The sequence below is a fragment of the Bufo bufo genome, chromosome 10, assembly GCF_905171765.1.
Source record: "Bufo bufo chromosome 10, aBufBuf1.1, whole genome shotgun sequence".
Taxonomy (NCBI): domain Eukaryota; kingdom Metazoa; phylum Chordata; class Amphibia; order Anura; family Bufonidae; genus Bufo; species Bufo bufo.
The window spans coordinates 45,017,650-45,038,286 of NC_053398.1; the positions used below are offsets into that span (position 1 = coordinate 45,017,650).

At 41.4% G+C, this 20,637-nt stretch overlaps 1 protein-coding gene and 1 long non-coding RNA gene across 4 annotated transcripts in view; one reads left to right on the top strand and one right to left on the bottom strand.

Moving 5' to 3' along the window:
• The window catches only part of TSPAN4 (tetraspanin 4), a 594,748-nt gene that overhangs the window by 487,416 nt on the left and 86,695 nt on the right, over positions 1–20,637 (bottom strand). The window lies entirely within an intron of this gene.
• On the top strand, positions 6,292–18,687 carry LOC120980997. The gene is made up of 3 exons (XR_005774601.1): positions 6,292–6,406; positions 13,006–13,008; positions 18,678–18,687. It is a non-coding gene; the product is annotated as an uncharacterized LOC120980997 (long non-coding RNA).

Sequence of the window (20,637 nt, forward strand, 5' to 3'; positions counted from 1 at the left end):
TCTAATGACATTATAATCAAAATGAATGCTCATCTCATTGCCTTTAAGAATCAGATCAGCCTGAAACCAAAGTTATATTATGTGGCTGAAAAAGCCAAGATGAGCTCATGGCAAGTTCAGTCTATATAAAAAAATAATAATAATTGGGAACATAAATGGACATTGTATTTAAAAAGTTAGTGCTAAAGATATGAGACCATCTGTAAGAAGTAAGTCAACTCCCTAAGACATATCTGTCTGGAGGGGACATGGTTACTTGATAAGGACTCATGTCCTTGGAGCACACCTGCTGTATGAGGTTCAATTCATATATTCATAATTATATATATATCTCTGCATGGTATATTTAGTTTACAACATATGTTAATCAATAATTAATATAATGTGTTATCTATGTGTAACAATGTATCGATTTATATATGTCATACTATGTATTTACCATTTAGAAGGTATTGTAGAAGATACAAAAACAAGTAAGTTTAAGTTAATTGGATTCCAAAACAATAGTTATTCATGGGAGTACATAAATGTAATGTACAAGTTCCGATGCCAAGGATCAAAGCCGCTACATAAAATTTTCATCAAGTCAACCCATATTTCAAAAAGATAGGAGAAGACAGTCAACTCCAACAAGTCCAGGATATAGGTAATTAAAAGTGTAAGGAAAAGACCTTCCTCAGTGATTTATGGTAGGAAGGTCAATGAGGTCCTGTGAAAATATTATTAGATATTTAATTTTATGCTTAAAAAGTTGTTATATTCACCTACAGTACCGCAGTGCCATCTGGAGGCAGATGGGCAACATTATATTATTTCATTATTTGTTCTAATACCATATTAGGAGTTGAGATAACGTCATGATGTTATTAGCATGCGAATACACCCACCCTACCTGATTGGGAATCCATAATCTAAAGGGGATGATTCTTAGATAAGGGGGGGGGGAATAATTACTCGTGTGTGGAGTAGCATGGGAGCGATCAAGAGAAAGAGAGAGGGAGGAGAGGAGAAGTTGAGGTCTATCAAGATGGAAGCCATAATGAGATGCGCTATGATGGACCACCCAGCTTTCCTAGGAGCAGAAGTGAGATTCCTGCTAGGACTTGGTAAGAGACACAGAAAATGATATTTCATTTTATTAAGACTAATTTAATAGTGTGGGTGAAATTATACCATCTAGATTGGCGAATAAATAAATGATTAAATTAATTGATCATCTCCATGTTGAGATGTAGTCTTAGGATATTGTGAGGCTTCATTCTACCTGCAGAAGAATCTAGACTCAATATCTAGCAAAGCATTAAATGATTGCTTATATATGTATATATTGATAGAACATTCTTCGCCAAGCTAAGTGATGGATTCCCACGGGAAAGACGTCAAATCCTTTTCATTTAAGATCCTAGATCCCTGTTATTTGTCTTAATAGTCTTACCAATTTTTTATATGTGAAAATAGTCCAGGATGGGGCGGAAGGATACAGTTATCTCTTCTAAGTTATATCCTTGGATGGATTTGCCCATGCCTGAAGCCATGTGATGTGTAGTTGATTAGGGGGGCAGAATGTATTTAGCATTCTATAATGATGTCTAGGATTAGACATGCCCATCTTGATATCATGAGATTTTCTCTGAACAGAAGTAATGTATATAACTTATGTTCCTACTTTGATATCCTAACCTAATAATAGCTTGATTATAATGTGACAAGTTATTTCCACTCACATGTATTGTTAAGCTTGTAATGCTTTATATTAACGATATATATATATTCATTTGCATGTATCATTGTGTTTATTTACTTATATATGTTTATAATCTTGTAACCAATAAATCTGCATATTTTTATAATAACTGTGTATTGTTGTATAATGCAGAACTACATTTTATCATTAACGTCATCTCACGTCAAAAAGAGCTTATTTATCTGAGGAAATAGTCGGACTCAGATGTGAATTGTATCAATTAGGTTGTCTACAATTCACCAGGTCATGATTTTAAGAATTTATGACAAATTTTATAAATTTTATTTTTTTATGGTTAATAATTTTTATGACCATAATAAATAATTCATAATTGAATTATTACCCCCCGACAAAATATAATAAAATGCATTTTTGCTTATCGTGAGGTCGGTTAATGAAGTCATAACGGACTATAGGGGAGATTTATCAAGTGAAGTATGCCCGCATTGCCACTATACGGCGCTTCTGGCTCCGTCCACTGTCATGTTCCTGCCTGCTGGAAACCACTGATAGGTGGGAGTGTCAGACCCCCACTGATCTGATGAATTATCCTGAGGATATGTCATCAATATTGAAAAACTGGGGAACACCTTTAAAAAGTCTTACCAGACTGTAGTACTGATGACCAGTCCTTTGGACAGGAAATGAACATAAGATTGGTGGGTTTCTAACTCCCAACATCCTCACTGAACTGCTGGTTATACGGCTCAGAAACAGGGAAACAGCACAGCTCCATGAACCGGGTAGTGGCCATGAGTGGTACTGTGGCGCTATTTACACCAATATGATACATACAGTCCTGATCAAAAGTTTAATTAAGACCACTTGAAAAATGGCAAAAAATCATATTTAGCATGGCTGGTTCTTAACAAGGTTCCAAGTAGAGCTTCAACATGCAACAAGATGAAATGAGACTGAGACAAAACATGTTTTGAGCATTCAATTTAATGAAAACGAATAAACTGAAACAGGCTGTTTTTCAGCTGATCAAAATTTTAGGACCACATGCCTTTAAAAAGGCCAAATCTGTGCAAAGATGTGGATTCATTGTCATTTTCTGTCAGGTAGTCACACGTTGTGATGGCAAAGGCAAAAAAACTCTCCCTTTTTGAACGTGGTCGGGTTGTTGAACTGCATAAGCAGGGTCTCTCACAGTGCGCCATCGCTGCTGAGGTGGGACGCAGTAAGACAGTCATTTGGAATTTCTTAAATGATCCTGAGGGCTATGGAACAAAAAAGTCAAGTGGAAGACCCAAAAAAATGTCATCAGAACTGAACCGGAGGATCAAATTGGCTGTCTGTCAAGACACTGGACGATCCTCGACCCAAATTAAGGCCCTTACTGGTGCTGACTGCAGCCCCATAACCATCAGACGGCATCTGAGACTGAAGGGCTTCAAAAACAAAAAACGTCTTCAAAAGACCTCGTCTCCTTGAACGCCACAGAACTGCTCGTTTGGACTTTGCAAGAGGGCACCAAACATGGGACATTCAAAAGGTAGAAGAAAGTTTTATTCTCTGATGAGAAAAAATGTAACCTTGATGGTCCTGATGGTTTCCAACGTTACTGGCATGACAAGCAGATCCCATCTGAGATGTTTTCTACGCGCCACAGTGGAGGGGGCGCCATAATGGTCTGGGGTGCTTTTTCCTTCAGTGGAACAATGGAACTTCAGGAAGTGCAGGGGCGTCAAACGGCCACTGGCTATGTCCAGATGTTGCAGAGAGAATTCCTCATGACTGAGGGCCCTCGTCTGTGTGGTAACGACTGGGTTTTTCAACAGGACAACGCTACAGTACACAATGCCCGCAGGACAAGGGACTTCTTCCAGGAGAATAACATCACTCTTTTGGCCCGTCCTGCGTGTTCCCCTGATCTAAATCCAATTGAGAACCTTTGGGGATGGATGGCAAGGGAAGTTTACAAAAATGGACAACAGTTCCAGACAGTAGATGGCCTTCGTGCGGCCGTCTTCACCACTCAGAGAAATTTTCCCACTCACCTCATGGAAACGCTTGCATCAAGCATGCCGAAACGAATTGTTGAAGTGATAAATAATAACGGCGGAGCTACTCATTACTGAGTTCATGTTTGGAAGTTGGATTTCTGTTTTGAAGGGGTTTAGTTTTTTTTTGGAGGTGTGGTCCTAAACTTTTGATCAGCTGAAAAACTGCCTGTTTCAGTTTATTCGTTGTTTTCATTAAATTGAATGCTCAAAAAATGTTTTGTCTCACTTCCATTTCTTCTTGTTGCATGTTGAAGCTCTACTTGGAACCTTGTTAAGATCCAGCCATGCTAAACATGATTTTTTGCCATTTTTCAAGTGGTCTTAAACTTTTGATCAGGACTGTATGACCAGTGCAAAGACCATCAATCCATCAATATTACAGCCCTGGAAAATCCCTTTAAAGCGTTGTCTCACTTCAGCAAATGGCATTCATCATGTAGAGAAAGTTAATACAAGGCACTTACTAATTTATTGTTATTATCCATATTGCTTCCTTTGCTGGCTGGATTCATTTTTCCCTCAAATTATACACTGCTCGTTTCCAGGGGTTACGACCACCCTACAATCCAGCAGCGGTGGTCGTGCTTGTATACTATAGGAAAAGGCGCTGGCCTATGTGCACTCCTGGCCCCGAGACAGGCCTGCGCCTTTTCGTATAGTTTGTGACATGGCCACTGCTGCTGCATTAGTGGGTGGTCGTAACCATGGTTTGTGGAAAAGATTTCCTAAAATACACTCTGCTGCTAATGTGGATTAGCCCGACTAAAACTAAATTTGCAGCAGCAAATCCGCAGAGCATCCACGCTATGTGTACATATCCTTAAAGGGGTTATTCCATCAGGAAAACTTAGTCTCAAAATACAGTTGTTTGACAATTAAAGAGGTTTTCTGAGATTTTACTACTGATGAACAATCCTCAGGATAGGTCATCAGTATCTGATCGGTGGAGGTCCGACACCAGGGTCCCCCGCTGATCAGCTGTTTGAGAAGACACCGCTGCTCGGAGTAGTGCCGCAGCTTGCTCGCAGCTTTTCCTAGGCCGGTGATGTCACGTTCATCGGTCACATGGACCAGGTACAGCTCAGCCCCATAGAAGGGATAGGAAAGGTATTATAATATGGCCCCCATTCATATGGGCTACACGGCAAGAGCAAAGTATTTTAGAACTATGATTTGGCTTTGAGAATATAGTCGAAAAGGTAGAAAAGTCACCCGCAACACAAAATCCGACATGTCCGGATTGTTTTGCGACTCATGGGGCACCATTGACAAACATGACATGATATGTTGCAGTGTAGCTGGACCCTCTCCACACTGGCTCAAAAACAATAGAGCAGGGATCAGCAACTTTCGGCACTCCAGCTGCTGTGAAACTACAACTCCCAGCATGTACACACACTTGGCTGTTCTTGTAACTCCCACAGAAGTGAAAGGGGGAATTCTGGGAGTTGTAGTTTGAGAACAGCTGGATCGCCGGAGGTTGCTGATCCCTGCAATAGGGTATATGGAGAGGGAATGTTCAAACGGGTTTACTCCCAGCATAATTTTAGCGGGACCAGAATACACTCATGCTCAAAGAAGAAGTGCCATCTTTAAAATATTAAAGTGCAAATGCAAAACTATAAGTGTGAATATTATTAACATATAGAAAAACTGAACAGAGGCTGAAGCAATCGAGGGGAGAACAGCACCAGCATAGATCACCAGGGATAAGATACTGGCAAAATTGTAGGGGAAAAAAATAATATGCATCCCTACAGGCCCTAGTCTACACAATACTTCATTTGTCAGAGCAGCAGTTTGTGCTCCACAGCTGCTATTCCTGGTGTTACTGGGGCAGAACATTGCAGCCACTGTCAGCTATCCCGATGAGAAATACAGAACCAATAGCTGGAAATATGATCTTGGAGGGTGTATAAGTGTATGCTCCTACTAAGAATATCTCTTTATTTTAGGTGAATATGATGGTCAGAGATACAGCAGGAGCACTAGGGGTTAATTGGAATTCACATACATATTGCAGTGACATTGATAAACCGCCATTAATTAAGAAATGAGTCGCTTACAAGATCCATTTTATTGGGGACGGGGACAATTTTTCATCTGGTCTATCTTATTCCTCATCAGAATATTCATCAATTTTGAATAGACGCTGCTTTATAACTCTCGCTCTTTCACCCTCCTCCAGCCTGTGTTCTTTACTCATTTCGAGCAGGACGGCTGCCAGCAAACACTACGGTGCAAAGCAATGGGAGACACTGATGTAAAGCACATTCAGCATGTTCAACAAAACCAAGCTCTCTTTAATGGTATAGTGTAATCCTGAACTACTACAACACCCATCATTACTCCAGTGCTCCATTCTGGTGCTTAGAACTCTAATTGTGGGCTTAAGGCTAAAAGAACCATTGTACTAGCCTGAGGTCATATTTACACTGCTGGACATGGCTGTATAATTATGTAAGCTGGAATGTACTGCGCCTATCAGACAGGGCGCATATCTGTGGCAAGCACTGAAAGAGCCAATTGTGGCTGAAGCTGTTAAAGGGGTTGTCCCACAAAAAATATTCTACATTCTTCAAACCAGCACCTGGATCTGAATAGTTTTGTAACTGCATGTATTCAAAAATGTAGTATAGATTTTCAATAGAATGTATCTATATAGCGCCACCTGCTGTTGATTTTCCATATTTCTCTGTCCACCTTGCTGAAGTGGTCACACATGCTCAGTTCGATCATTCAATTGCCACCAGCCCAATCTACTGTTAGAAGCTGTGACCATTACAAACAGTGAAGAAAGGACATTCCGCCTGAGAAAAGATGAGAAGACACACCCCCTGAAAGGACACACCCTCTAAGCTGCCAGCCTGTAGAAAATATAGCAGAGCAATAGGAGCAATGAGTGGGGAGAGCTCTAGATCGATGTGAGGTACAGGGATCCTTCTAACGTTTTTTAGAAGACACTGTAATGTATTATAGGTCGTCTGACTTTTCTTTTTTTACATTAAACATGGAAAAAACCCTTTAAGGGGAGTGATAAAGGGTTATGGGGTGGAAAATATGTGGCTGAGGCAATTATGGAGGCATACAGTGCATTCAGAAAGTCTTCAGATGCTTTCACTTTTTTCACATTTCGTTATGTTGCCGTCTTGTCCTAATTATTTTTTTTTTATTAACATTTTCTCCCCATCAATCTGCACTTAATACCCCATAATGAGAAAGTGAAAACAGAATTTTGAAACATTAGCAAATTTATTAAAAAGGAAAAAAAATGCACATATCAGACCCTTTGCTATGACACGTGAAATTTTGTTCTGGGGGCCTACCATTTATCTTGATTATCTTACAGCGGAGTCCACCTGTGGTAAATTCAGTTGATTAGACATTATTTGGAAAGACATACCCCAGTATATATATATGAGGTCTCACAGCCGCCAACGCATATCAAGGCCAAGCCAAGCCATGAGGAGGAAAGAACTGCCTGAAGAGTCTGGAGAAGGGTACAACAAATTCTGCGCCATTGAAAGAGCACAATGACCTCCATAATTCTTAAATAGAAGACGTTTGGAACAACCAGAACGCTTTCTATAGCTGGCCGCCCCACCAAACTAAGTAATCGGGGGAAAAAAGGCCTTGGCGAGAGAGGTGGCCAAGAACCCAATGATCACTCTGGCTGGTCTCCAAAGATCCTGTGTGCGATGGGAGAAACTTCCAGAAGGTCAACCATCACTGTAACACTCCATCGATCTAGGTTTTATGGCAAAGTGGCCAGAAAGAAGCCTCTTCTTAGTAAAAGACACGATAAATTTTGCAAAAAATAACTAAAGGACTATGAGATTGAGAAACATCTCATGTTTGGAGGAAACCAGGTGTTGATCATCACATGCCCAATACCATCACTACAATGAAGCATGGTGGTGGTAGTATCATGCTGTGGGAGAGTTTTGCAGTGGCTGGAACAGGGAGACTGTTGAGGGTGAGGGAATGGAGCAAAGTACACAGATATTCTTAATGGAAACCTGATCCAGAGTGTTCTGGACCTCAGACTGGGCCAAGGGTTCACCTGCAACCAAGACAATGACTCTAAGCACACAGCCAAGACAACACAAGAGTGGCTGAGGGACAACTCTGTGAATGTCCGTGAGTGATCCAGCCAGAGCCCTGACTGAACCCAATCGAACATCTCTGGAGAGACCTGAAAATGGTTGCCCACCGACGGTCCCTACCCAACATGACAGAGCTTGAGAGGGTCTGCAGAGAAGAATGGCAGAAAATCCCCAAATTCAGATGTGCAAACCTTGCATCATCATCTCCAAGAACACTGGAGGCTGTAAGTGCTGCCAAAGTCCTGAGTAAAGGGGATGAATATTTACCTCAATGTTTAATTTTTACTTTTCAATAAATGAGCAAAGATTTGTACCATTCTGTTTCTGCTTTCTCATTACCGGGTATTGGGTGCAGAATGATGGGGAACAACTAGATTATTTTTTTTGTTTAGCACCAGACCGCAACATAACAAAATGTGAAAAAAGTGAAAACTTTCCAAAAGCACTGTACCTGTGACGGGCACAGACAGACATAGTCTTTTCAGAAGATTTGTACTGTTACAGCTATATATATATATAATATATATCATTGGTTTGCACAGGACTGCTGTCAGACCCATCAGCAAAATTCACACTGCATTCCACACCGATGTTCGGTGGAACAAACAGAAGGGGCTGCAGTGTTTTCCTACATGTGGGTACAAAGTAATAACACCTTATTATAAACCCCGAGCATACAAATTACAACTCTGCTTTACTTCAAACAGCATAGGGTATTGCTCGTCTTTACTTTTTGTCTGCCGCTGCCGGTATTTTTGCTGTTAACCATCAGCAAACATTCTCTGTATTTACACAGGAAAAAAAACATCAATTTTCAATTTCAAAGACTTCTTTGGCCTACCTTCTAGACACCACACATGGAGGCAGCAAGCTGTCTGAAGGGTTGAGCAGGAATTCTCCTATACTGTTAGCTTTAGCACACGGTGGATATCCAGGGAACTGTCAGTAATTGCTGAGACTAGGGAAATAATCATCTAGCATCATATACATTTATCAGCCATAAATATATTTTTGGATATCATTTCGGATTGGCAGCTTAACTTTCGGCCACAGGAAATTGTTGTCAGGAAAATATTAAAGGGGTTCTCCAGGCTACAGGCTATCCTCAGGATAGGTCATCAATAACAGATCAGTGGTGGCCCAGGACCCGCCACTTACATGATGGAGTGGAAGCAAAAGGATTCAGACCCTGTAGTTTGCAGCGCTGGCGTACTGCAGCTCAGCTGCCATCCACTTGAATGGGAACTGAGCTGCAGTACCCTGGCATGGGCACTACACAGTATGAGGAGCTATCTGCTTCCAGCTTTGTACACTGCAAAGTTAATGGCACTACGACAGCCCGAACTAGCTGTCGGACTCCTGCCGATCTGATATTGACAGCCGCTTTAACTACTTGTGGACCTATCGATCTTTTAAGTCATATGCATATAATTCTGCAAGACCTTGCTGAGTCTGCAGCTGCAGGAGCAGTGAAGCAATTGCAAGTGACAGACAGACTTCCTATAGAGAAGACAGAGATGGTTTATTACCATCGCTGCTTTCCTGACCAGGAAGTGACCATGACACTTCCTGCCCCATCCCATCATCACGGGATCGGCAGGTGACTGCATGAGCTGCTGGGTTTTAGCAGACGCAGATCAGCTCTACAATAACTTTCCATGGGCTATAGGTCAGCTCCTGTTACAGGAGAAATCAGCAACAACAACAAAAATAAAAAATAAAATGTTAAAATGCCTCCAACGATCTTGCATGACCATACGGGGGAAGGGGCACAAAGTGTAAAATAAAGATAGAAAAACAACTAAAATAAAAACAGACCACCATTACTAGCCCACAGCTTCTATTCCCGCTCCCAGCATATCCACATATAAAAATGACCATAATTTCTTAAAGGGCATCTATCATCAGCAGCAGATTTGTACCTATGACACTGGCTGACCTGTTACATGTGCACTTGGCAGCTGAAGACATCTGTGTTGGTCCCATGTTTATATGTGTCCGCATTACTGAGAAAAGTGATGTTTTAATATATGCAAATGAGCCTCTAGGAGCAACGAGGGCGTTGCTGTTACACCTAGAGGCTCTGCTCTCTCTGCAACTGCTGCACCCTCTGCACTCGGACAGGACCAGACAGTGAAAACATCATCATGACTGGCCCTGTCAAAGTGTAGAGGGCGCGGCAGTTGCAGAGAGAGCAGAGTCTCTGTGTGTAATGGTAACGCCCCCGTTGCTCCTAGAGGCTCATTTGCATATATTAAAACGTAATTTTTCTCATAAATGCGGGCACATATTAACATGGGACCAAAACAATGTCTTCAGCTGCCAAGTGCACATGTAACAGGTCAGCCAGTGTCGTAGGGACAAACCTGCTGACAGATGCCCTTTAAAAAATATTTTAGTTGCACATAGGTAGAGATTTATCATCTTTCTCTGGTAAAGTGGCTTTAAAAAGTTGAAAGCTGTGTGCTTGTAACTTTTTGAATGCAGCTTTTAGAAAAAAAAAGTCACAAGTGCCTCTTTTTACGCTGCCCTCAGCACTTTTTTTTAAAAGTTGGCGTAGAAAGGACCGGAAAGGGAATGCAGCCAAAAATCTGTGGCAGCTCCGAGCTGTCATAGATTTCTGTTTAGGCACAGGGACTGCCGGAGGGTGCGTCTAATTTATGACAAGGAGTGGACTTCATCATAAATTAGGGTACTTTCACACTAGCGTTCTTCTTTTCCAGTATTGAAATCCCGTAAAGGGTCTCAATACCGGGAAAAAACACATCAGTTTTGTCCTAATGCATTCTGAATGGAAAGCAATCCGTTCACTATGCATCAGGATGTCTTCCGTTCCGTCCCTTGTACGGTATTTGACTGGACAAAATACGCAGCTTGCTGCAGTATTTTTTCCGGCCAAAACCCCGGAACAATAGCGCACTTGCAGAAATTCCATAGAGATGTATTAATGTTGGATCTGGTACCAAGTGTTTGGTGCATCGCTGGATCCGGTTTTCCGGTCTGCGCATGCGCCGGGATATAGGAGGAGATGCTTTTGCTTTTAATCTTTAAAAAAAATATAAATACCGGACCCGTTATTCCGGATGATACGGATCCGGTATATTACCGGATCTGTCTAAGGGATCCGGAAAAAAGCTATCCATTTGTATACGGCTTGCCGGTATATCAAGACCTGCAAATCTCCCCCTTTGTGGTGTGAAAAAAAAAAAAAGGGAAAAACTTTAAAAACTAGTTTTTAAATACATATACTGGGTCAAAAAGAAAAGTAAAGTAAAAATTAAGTCCACGTAACAGTAAAACAAAGATGCAATTTTTTTTAGTTTTTACATCCAACAATCTGAGCTGAGCAATTTCTTATATTTTTACGGCTTCATTTTTTAAAATATTTATGTAGCTTCAAATTCCCTGGCATACACACCCATACATTTTGATAATGGGGCTCTTTAAAGGGGTTGTCCAGGACTAGAAAAAGATGCCTTTTCCTAGTCCAAACAGAAGTCGTGTGCCAAAACCTGTTACAGACAAGATGAACCATTTGTAGCATCAAAGTAAACCCAGATATCCAGGAGAAACAAAGTGAGAATAGAAAGGGATCAGAGCTGGGGAAATGTCTTGACACCTAGAAAATATTTGAGAACTATGCACAGTACAGCAATTCAACTCCAAAGAAAAGGATGGAGTCTATTACACATACTCACCTATGTGTGTTCAAACAATACTAAACGCTTTTTCATATTTAATTAAAATTAATTAAAATAGAACAGACTACATGCAGATCCCGAGATCCTGCTAAAATTATATATATATATATATATATATATATATATATATATATATTCAAAGAATGAAGAGGCAGCACTTCCAGTTGTTAGGTGATAGGGTGACGACCCCAAACTTTATTCCAGCTGGAATAAAGTTTGGGGTCGTCACCCTATCACCTAACAACTGGAAGTGCTGCCTCTTCATTCTTTGAATATATATCTTGGAGGACAAGCCAGCCTCTGTGAGGATTTCTTGCACCCAGAGCTCCACATCTGACTGTGCTGCTGCATTATTTGTGGTATTATATATATATATATATATATATATATATATATATATATATTCTACCTGCCAAATATGACCAGCAAATATTCGTGCAGATCCGTTAAGACAACTTTTGGGAATACTGTTTATTCAAAGTCCCAATTTTGGGTAATTATGGCATAAATAACATTTATAAAGTATAGACTGATAGCTTTAAGAGCTTTTCACTTTCAAGACGAATTTCGAAGACACCAATAAAATAAATTCTTTTTATTTGAGGAGTAGGAGATATACCCACTCAAGACATATTTAAAAGGAATTCTTCACCTGTATTCCAATTTATTTATTTTTTTGCAATTTCTTAAAAAATTCTGCTATATAGACAGTACAGCAGGTTGAGTACTTTACTGCAGTTGCAATAAATGAGAGTTAGTGTCACGCTGATGTGTGGGAGGAAAACACCACACCGAGCATAGGAAGGAAAGGGGAAACCAGAATAAGGCCTGGAAACTAGGGAAGGAAGATGGACACCTCCTAGAGAAAACCCTAACTCCAGTCCTGTCAGACTACCAGTATGAACAGGCCCCAAAAGGTAGGAAGGTTCATACACAGGGTACCTAGAAACCTATCTCACCCTATAGGACCCTGGAACTAATGTCAGGACTGAGTCTACCTGTTCCTCCAAATGGAAGGACGAACAGGAGTCTTCCTCAGGCTTAAAGGGCTTCTGTCACCCCACAAAAGTCTTTTTTTTTTTTTGGGATAGTTACATTCCTTATAGCGCGATATAGGAGAATATAATCTTGTCACTTACTTTCATGCGGCCGTTTCTTTAGAAAACGAAGTTTTATAATATGTAAATACGGTCTCTACCAGCAAGTAGGGCGTCTACTTGCTGGTAGCCGCAGCAGAAAACCGCCCCCTCGCCGTGTTGATTGACAGGGCCAGCCGTGATCTCCTCCTCCGGCCGGCCCTGTCAGTATTTCAAAAATCGCGCGCCTCTGTTCATTCGGCGCAGGCGCTCTGAGATGAGGAGGCTCGTCTCCTCAGAACTCCCTCAGTGCGCCTGCGCCGATGACGTCTTCTCTTTCGGTGATGTCATCGGCGCAGGCGCACTGAGGGAGTTCTGAGGAGACGAGCCTCCTCATCTCAGAGCGCCTGCGCTGAATGAACAAAGGCGCGCGATTTTTGAAATACTGACAGGGCCGGCCGGAGGAGGAGATCACGGCTGGCCCTGTCAATCAACACGGCGAGGGGGCGATTTTCTGCTGCGGCTACCAGCAAGTAGACGCCCTACTTGCTGGTAGAGACCGGATTTACATATTATAAAACTTCGTTTTCTAAAGAGACGGCCACATGAAAGTAAGTGACAAGATTATATTCTCCTATATCGCGCTATAAGGAATGTAACTATCCCAAAAAAAAAAAATGACTTTTGTGGGGTGACAGAAGCCCTTTAATGACAAACAACAGAGAAAGGCAACACACACATATATCAAAACAAAATACAAAAAGGGAACGGAAACACTTATCAATAATGAAGCTTCAGTAGCTCCAGGTACTCAGCCGAGAACCAAACACAAGCTAACCACAAGTCCAACAGAAGCTATAAACAGCAAAGCATAGTGGGAGAAACAACAATAAATAGAGAAGGTTAAATGACCACAATAGCAACACCTGGGGATAGAAGGTGTGGCAAGCACCAGAAACAACACAGACTTCATTTGATCCAAAAGGAAAACATGTCAGATCAAACCACGTGTTGCCAGTCTCACAGATCTCCTGCCACCTGTCGCGGTAATGTCCGTATGTCTCGGTATGTCCATGATAGTTAGGGTGCTTACACACATGAATTTTTCATCAGCATTTCTTAATACAAAAAAAAGTCAGAATAGCCACTGTAGGAAGGCCGTTGACGGAAGGTATGTGTCACCAATGTTCCTGGCCTCGGTGAAGTAAGAGCCAGTATTATCAGGTGTCAGCGGCAGCTAATGCTGATTGACACTTTGCTATTTTAGTATGGCTGTATAGCTGATCCGGGAAGGCTCTTACTGGGAGTAGTCAAAGTGATGGGTGGGTGACTACTCCCCACGTTCCAGGCCGGGTCTTGACTGGCCTATAAAAAACCGAGCCAGCAGTGTCAGCTGAGGGTGATTACCTCTTTCTGACAGAGGAGCTCTGGCAATCGCTGGTGTGGGAACTGAGCCCTGTGCTGGGCTGAAAAGCTAGCAGTTTTCCCAATAGAGCTCGAAGAGCTCCAGCGTGCTGTGTTTTTGAAAAGCAAGAAAGACAAAAAATGCCACTAATTAACAAAAACACCAGTATCATATTTCCCACAGACCTTCCGCTAACATTTGGAGGAAAAAAAACAATAAAAACCCAAAATGCCTATGTGTGAAAGCATCCCCAGAGTTGGTACCAATATCTACAGGATAAGGGATAAGCAGCACTCGTCTATCTCCGGCAGTCCCATTGAGAATGAAAGAAATGAGTTACTATCCTGTCTCCAACTGACCTCCATCAGTTAGAGTAATAATAGTGAGATGAGTTAACTCTGTCCCAGTCTAAACAAAAGAGTGGCAAAGCTGCTGAGAAAGCTGCAGACAAGTCGACAAGTAATATTAGCTCACTGGGGTAGATTTATTTATTGAAAATGTACTCGTTTTTTGGCTCATTTTGCACACACAAAAAACTGTTTACACACTTATCTAAGCATTTTACACACTGTAGGTGCGGTCTCCTGAGAAGGTTTTCTCTAGGAGGTGTCCATCTTCCTTCCCTAGTTTCCAGGCCTTATTCTGGTATCCCCTTTCCTTCCTATGCTCGGTGTGGTGTTTTCCTCCCACACACGAGCGTGACACTAACTCTCATTTATTGCAACTGCAGTAAATTACTCAACCTGCTGTACTGTCTATATAGCAGAATTTTTTAAGAAATTGCTAAAAAAAAAAAAAAAATGTAATACAGGTGAAGAATTCCTTTAAATATGTCTTGAGTGGGTGTATCTCCACACAAAAGGACGTGGTCTAAATGAGCCTCTGAGCCAAAAATTGTGCACATTTTTGGAGTAAAAAGTACTTTACCTTATGGGTATTGTTAACTTAGACCATGTGTAAGGGCAGCAAGAGACTGTCTGAAACATGTCGGGGTTAAGGGGTGATGATCTGGGTTGAACCCTTTTTTTTGGGATGTTATTTTTAAAGGGGTTTTCTGAGATTTTTCTTACTGATGACCTGTGCTCTGGATAGGTCACCAGCATCTGATCGGTGAGGGCCCCATCAGATACTTCCGCGGCCTTCTTTCTGCTTTTCCTAGTGCCAAATGATTTTATTACAAGCGGATATAATGTGACATGTGGCAGCGGGCCACCCTAGTTAACAAGACAGATATCTCCAGGTAATATCTAAATGTACATATAAAAGAGGCAATAACTGAGTAGTGAAATATTAGAGAGAACTGAAGGGCTCTCCAGTGCATAGTACAGAAGTCTGCCTCATATGTAAGCGTGTGTGCAGCCTCCAGAAGGTCCACGGAAATGCAGCCAGCTCTGAATTAGATAAAAACTATCTTTTGATTGTCTATTTCTGCAGGAGGCATGAACATTAACTCATCCAAGGCCTATGTAAGGAGCGGGAAAAGCTCACCGTTGCACCTGCATAGTTTACATTTTGCTCTCTTTTTTAAGAAATACGCTTCCCTCCTGCACGGTAATGAGCCATTTAATGCATGTAAAAATCTAAGAACCGCTGCCTGCAGATGAACCATTGGATTATTTCAACTTTCAATCATAAAATTCAAAAATATCATGTGGATTTCTGAAAAAAATGTGACGTGAAATATTGAACTTGCAACAGAATACCCTACTTCAGTCTACAAGACAGCGGCCATTATGACCAATAGACCATTTAATAAAATAAGCATCCACAGTCCACGACAATTATCAGCAATGCATCTTGTCATTTCTGCCTGGGATGGGTTAGAACACCTTATTCTGTAGGTCCTTTGACATTCTTCAAGCATCTACAAGAAATTTTAGTAATTATGAACAATTAAAGGAGATGTGCCACTAATAACACTTATTCCCTTTCACAGGCTAGTGGATGAGTGTTTGATCGCTGGTGGTCTGATTGCTGCGACCCCCCAGTGATCAGGAGAATGTGGTTCCGCAAGTGCCGGCGAACTGCCTCATGAGAATGGAGCGGTGGTGCGTCTGTTCATCCTGTGCTAAATTCACTTCTATGGACTGCAGAGTTCAGTGCTCACAGCAGTCCCATAAGAGTGAATGGAGCAGAGGACACATGAGCATCACAGCTACATTCTCATGGGGCAGTTTGGTGGCACCCCCGTTTTCGTTATCATTAAAGGTCTCAGAGGTCAGTCCCCCAGCAATTAAACATATATCCCCTATCCTGTGGATAGGAAATAAGTTCTATTAGTGGCACAACCCTTTTAAAGGTGTTGTGCACTTTGGGGGTGGTTTGACAAATCTCCCCCCTTCCCCCTCTTGGGCTGACATGCGAAGGGAAGCCTACCTGCTCCCTGGCGTTGGTTAGCCACTGCTTTTCTCCCTGGCCGCAGCCACTCCGCTGCTCTCCCAGGATGTCAACTTCTGTTTTGATACCACTGCAACCAATTGTTGGCTGCAGTGGTCACCCTTGAGGCCAGCGACTGGCTGCAGCAACGTCAAAATGGAAGGTGACACCTTAGGAGCACAGTAGTGTGGCTGAGGTCAGAGAGTGAAGGAGCAGGGAGCCAGTGCCAGGAAGCAGGTAAATAGGCGTCCCTTGGCAGGTCTCCCCAAGAGCGGGGTTTGCCCTTCCAAATGTGCACAACCCCTTTAATCTTCAATGAAGGGCACTGGCATAGTAGAAATACCACCATGTAAAGAGGCGACCAACCTAAAGCAGTGAGCAACTAAGGACCCGTGTAGCATCGGAAAGGGATTGGCAGGGGATCGATGAGTTGAGTATGTTTTGTTTTTTACTTTTGTGCACCATTGTGAGCTGGTTTAAAAGTCTTTTTTTGAATTTCCTGGGCAACCCCGTTAGCAAACAAGTATTATGAGTTCGTGCTGTGCTCTGCCTAGATTTTGCACTTTATTGCATTTGTGATTGAAACACTGTTTCATATTTTCCCTCAGCTTGTGAAAAAAGCTATTCCAATGCAATATAATGTTGCCTACTTATGTATGAATATCTCTGCCTGCAGCACACATGCCACTTTGAAGGGGAGCCTAGTCGTCTATGCACTGGGGGGAAATAGAAATGATCTAAAAACTTTAAAACACATAATATGTGTGAGTAGTATAATATCGTAATACAGTGCCTGGTTGAAAAACCCCACGAGCAATGGTACATTATTTAAACTAACATCTAGTTGTCAGCGTGTTCGGATCAGAGCAGCATTTGTCACTTTTCCAGTTCCCCACCCCCAGGCGTTACCCAGAGGGACCAGAGCCGCCGCCGTTATGAAACTGTCTGGTACTGATCATGCGTTAAGAATTTAACTTCTGATTTAAAATTTATTGATATTCAAAAGCACCTTTCACATATGGAAAATGAAGCATTAATTTGTCTTTGTTGCATTTCAGACACAGATTTATTCTTTAGCAGAAAAGCTTTACTGACGTCTTGGGGTTGCAAACAATAAGGGAAAAAATAAGGGGAAAAAAAAGCACTGAGGCGTACTTTCTAATCACACAAATCTAGGGTAAGGCAGAGAGTTTAACTGTGCCTAGCAGCAGATTTCCTAGCAAAGGAAGGAGGACATGGAGATTCTAGAAAAAGATAGAAAGTAGAAAATGACAAGGAAAATTTTTTTGAGATAAAGAGGAGGTAATTAACGCAAAGGGGGGTATAAAAAATAAGAGGTATGTCCATCACATACACTGCATTATGTTTTGCAGGCCCCCCTCGTGCCTCTAAAACAGCCCTGACCCATCAAGGTATGGACTCCACAAGACGTCAGAAGGTGTTCCGTGGTATCTGGCACCAAAATGTTAGCAGAAGATCCTTTAAGCTGTGAGCTGGGGCCTCCAAGGATCAAGATTGTTTTTCCAGTGCATCCCAACGATGCTCGATCAGATCCAGATCTGGGGAATTTGGAGTCCAAGTCAACACTTTGAACTTTTTATCATGTTGCATTCCTGAACAGTTGTTCCAGTATGGAAGGATGCAATATTATACTAAAAAGAGATCACATCCATTAGGGAATACCATTGCCATGAACTTGGTCTTCAAAAGTGTTTAGGTAGGTTGTATATGTCAAAGTAATATCCACAAGAACGCCAATCCCCAAGGTTTCCCAGCAGAACATTGCCCAGAACATCACACTGCCTCCACCAGCTAGACTTCTTCTCCATAGTGCACCCTGGTGACATCTCTTCAACTAATAAGTGAAGCATGTGCATCCTGCCATACAGACTTGAAATCTGTATGTAATACATAATCGGTCATTTTAATAAAATAGTAAAAACGAATTTTATCTCTGTAGAAACTTTCCACCACAAAATATGCTGTTTGCAAGAGGTGTGGGAAGAAGGACCTGGTGACGTCCATCTTAAAAAATTGGGTTGTCTACAAAGAAAAGATCTGGTAGCAAGATAAAGAGTCCCCATGTCAGACCATCCAGTATAAAACCACTCACCGGATGCATTACCACCAAGCTCCTGAAAAAAAAATCTGTTGCTTTTTATTCTTTTTAGGGCAGTCAAATACATCATCTGCTAAACTTCAATCATTCTTTGTGCATTTTGGAAATGTAAAGCAGGTATGGTTATCACAGATCATGCAGCCTTTTCGGCTTGCTGGTACCTATGGGCTGGTGCTCATTACTCCGTGACAATCCTATCAGCCTTTTAAGCGGTTCACAAAGCGAAAAGTAACAAACCCTTTCATGAATAGCACAAGCCATAATGAAAGAAGACGGTCACAGGTCATCTTCTGTGCCTGCCTGGACTCAACCTGATTTTGTTTTATATCTGTCTGACGCCAAGCCCTAAATGTTCTTAATACCACGGAAAAATAAAGCCAACTTCTTGGAAAAACAGCCTGCCAGATGTTCGGATATAAGTTTTTTTTTTCTTTTCAGCTTCTAGAGAGAGCATTGGCAGATCTTCTAAACTAAAAAAAAAAATTACTACAAGGAGATTGTGTAACTTTTAGCAGCATAAAAGTCTAACAGAGGCGAGATCTTTACCGGTTCTTACCCAGTCCTATGCTGTAAAGGGAAAGGGGAAAATCTACAGGAGCAAGACACATTTCATATCATGACAAAATATGCATTTCTATAAAGTTCAATGGAGGGGTGGCTGCACCAGTTTTTGATGCAGTCTTTTGAGTCAAAGCCAGAAGTGGATCAAGCAAAAGGAAACATCCTTCCTTTGTATTTCCCATTCTTTTTTAATCTGCTCTGGGCTTTGGATAAAAACATTTTTTTTAAAAAGGAGAGAGAAAAACTACAGAAGTTAATAAAAAACAAAAACATTAAAACCTGATCTGTGGAACCACCTTTATAGATAGATATCCTTTATAAATGCATAAAATGAGGACACCTCTAAGGAGTACTTTATATTCCCGTTCCGTTACAGGAGCAGAAGAACTAAAATAATAGCGCCGGATTTGGCACATAACTGACAGGAACGGAGCCAGCAGATCTCGTTGACTAGAATGGGATCTATTAGGTTTACATTCAGGAGAACATTTTTTTTTTTTTTTAGAGGAGAACGCAGAACTTTTTTTGACCTCTATTTTTGACAAACTCTGCGATGCAGATGTGAATGTGGCCTAAGTTTGTCCCATTTTCCTTCGGTCATTTCAAGCAGACGCATCGCTTCTCAAATTGTTAACGAGAAAAACTCAGTTGCTAATGTTTTCCTTAAACAGCAGCAAACTATTACTTTTGAAACGAGTAAATAAAATAAGTTACAATATTAATTGGTTCTGCGATGACAATTGTTAGTTGAAAACATTGCAAATTGAAGCTGCAACTCTGAGGAAAACTATTAATTGGTTCCAAAGCCCAAAATGTCAAGTGAAAATAAGAAAAATAAACAAAATCCCATTGCAGATAAAACAAGTCCTTACATATAAAAGTCATAAATATCTGCCAAAAGCTGAAAATCATTTTCTACATAGAGGACAGGAATTTATTCAAATCCCTGCGCAGTACACAATATCACAGAAAACATAGCATGCAGCTGGCCCCATCTGGTGCCCAAAGGAGTGGCTTATCCTGGCACAGGTAAAGAGCAGTACAGGACATGTATCACCACACTGTATTGTAGAGAGGCGCCAATGGACGGCCAATCAGTGCATGCCGACTGGATCTTCTAGCCCAGGGATCAGCAACCTTCGGCACTCCATCTGCTATGAAACCATAACTTCCATCATGCAACATACTCGGCTATTATCACAACTCCCACAGAAGTGAATGGAGCATTCTGGGAGTTGTAGTTTCAGAACTATTAAAAGTATCTATATGAAAATATATATGTCTGTCTTTCTTAATAATTTGCTATAAAACCCTACACATTTAATAACAGGAAGGCAGATTATGAAGGGCAGGAACATATGGATGTAGCAGGGGGCAAGCTATAGAGCAGGAGGAGCTAATATACACACATACAGTTTTGGGGATTCAGTAGAACCTATTCATTCATTGATATTCCTGCTCATTCTAAACTTAGTAGTCCAGTGGGCAATCTTATCAAGGCTAACAGCTATTTCAATGTGTATGGGGACCTCCTGACTGT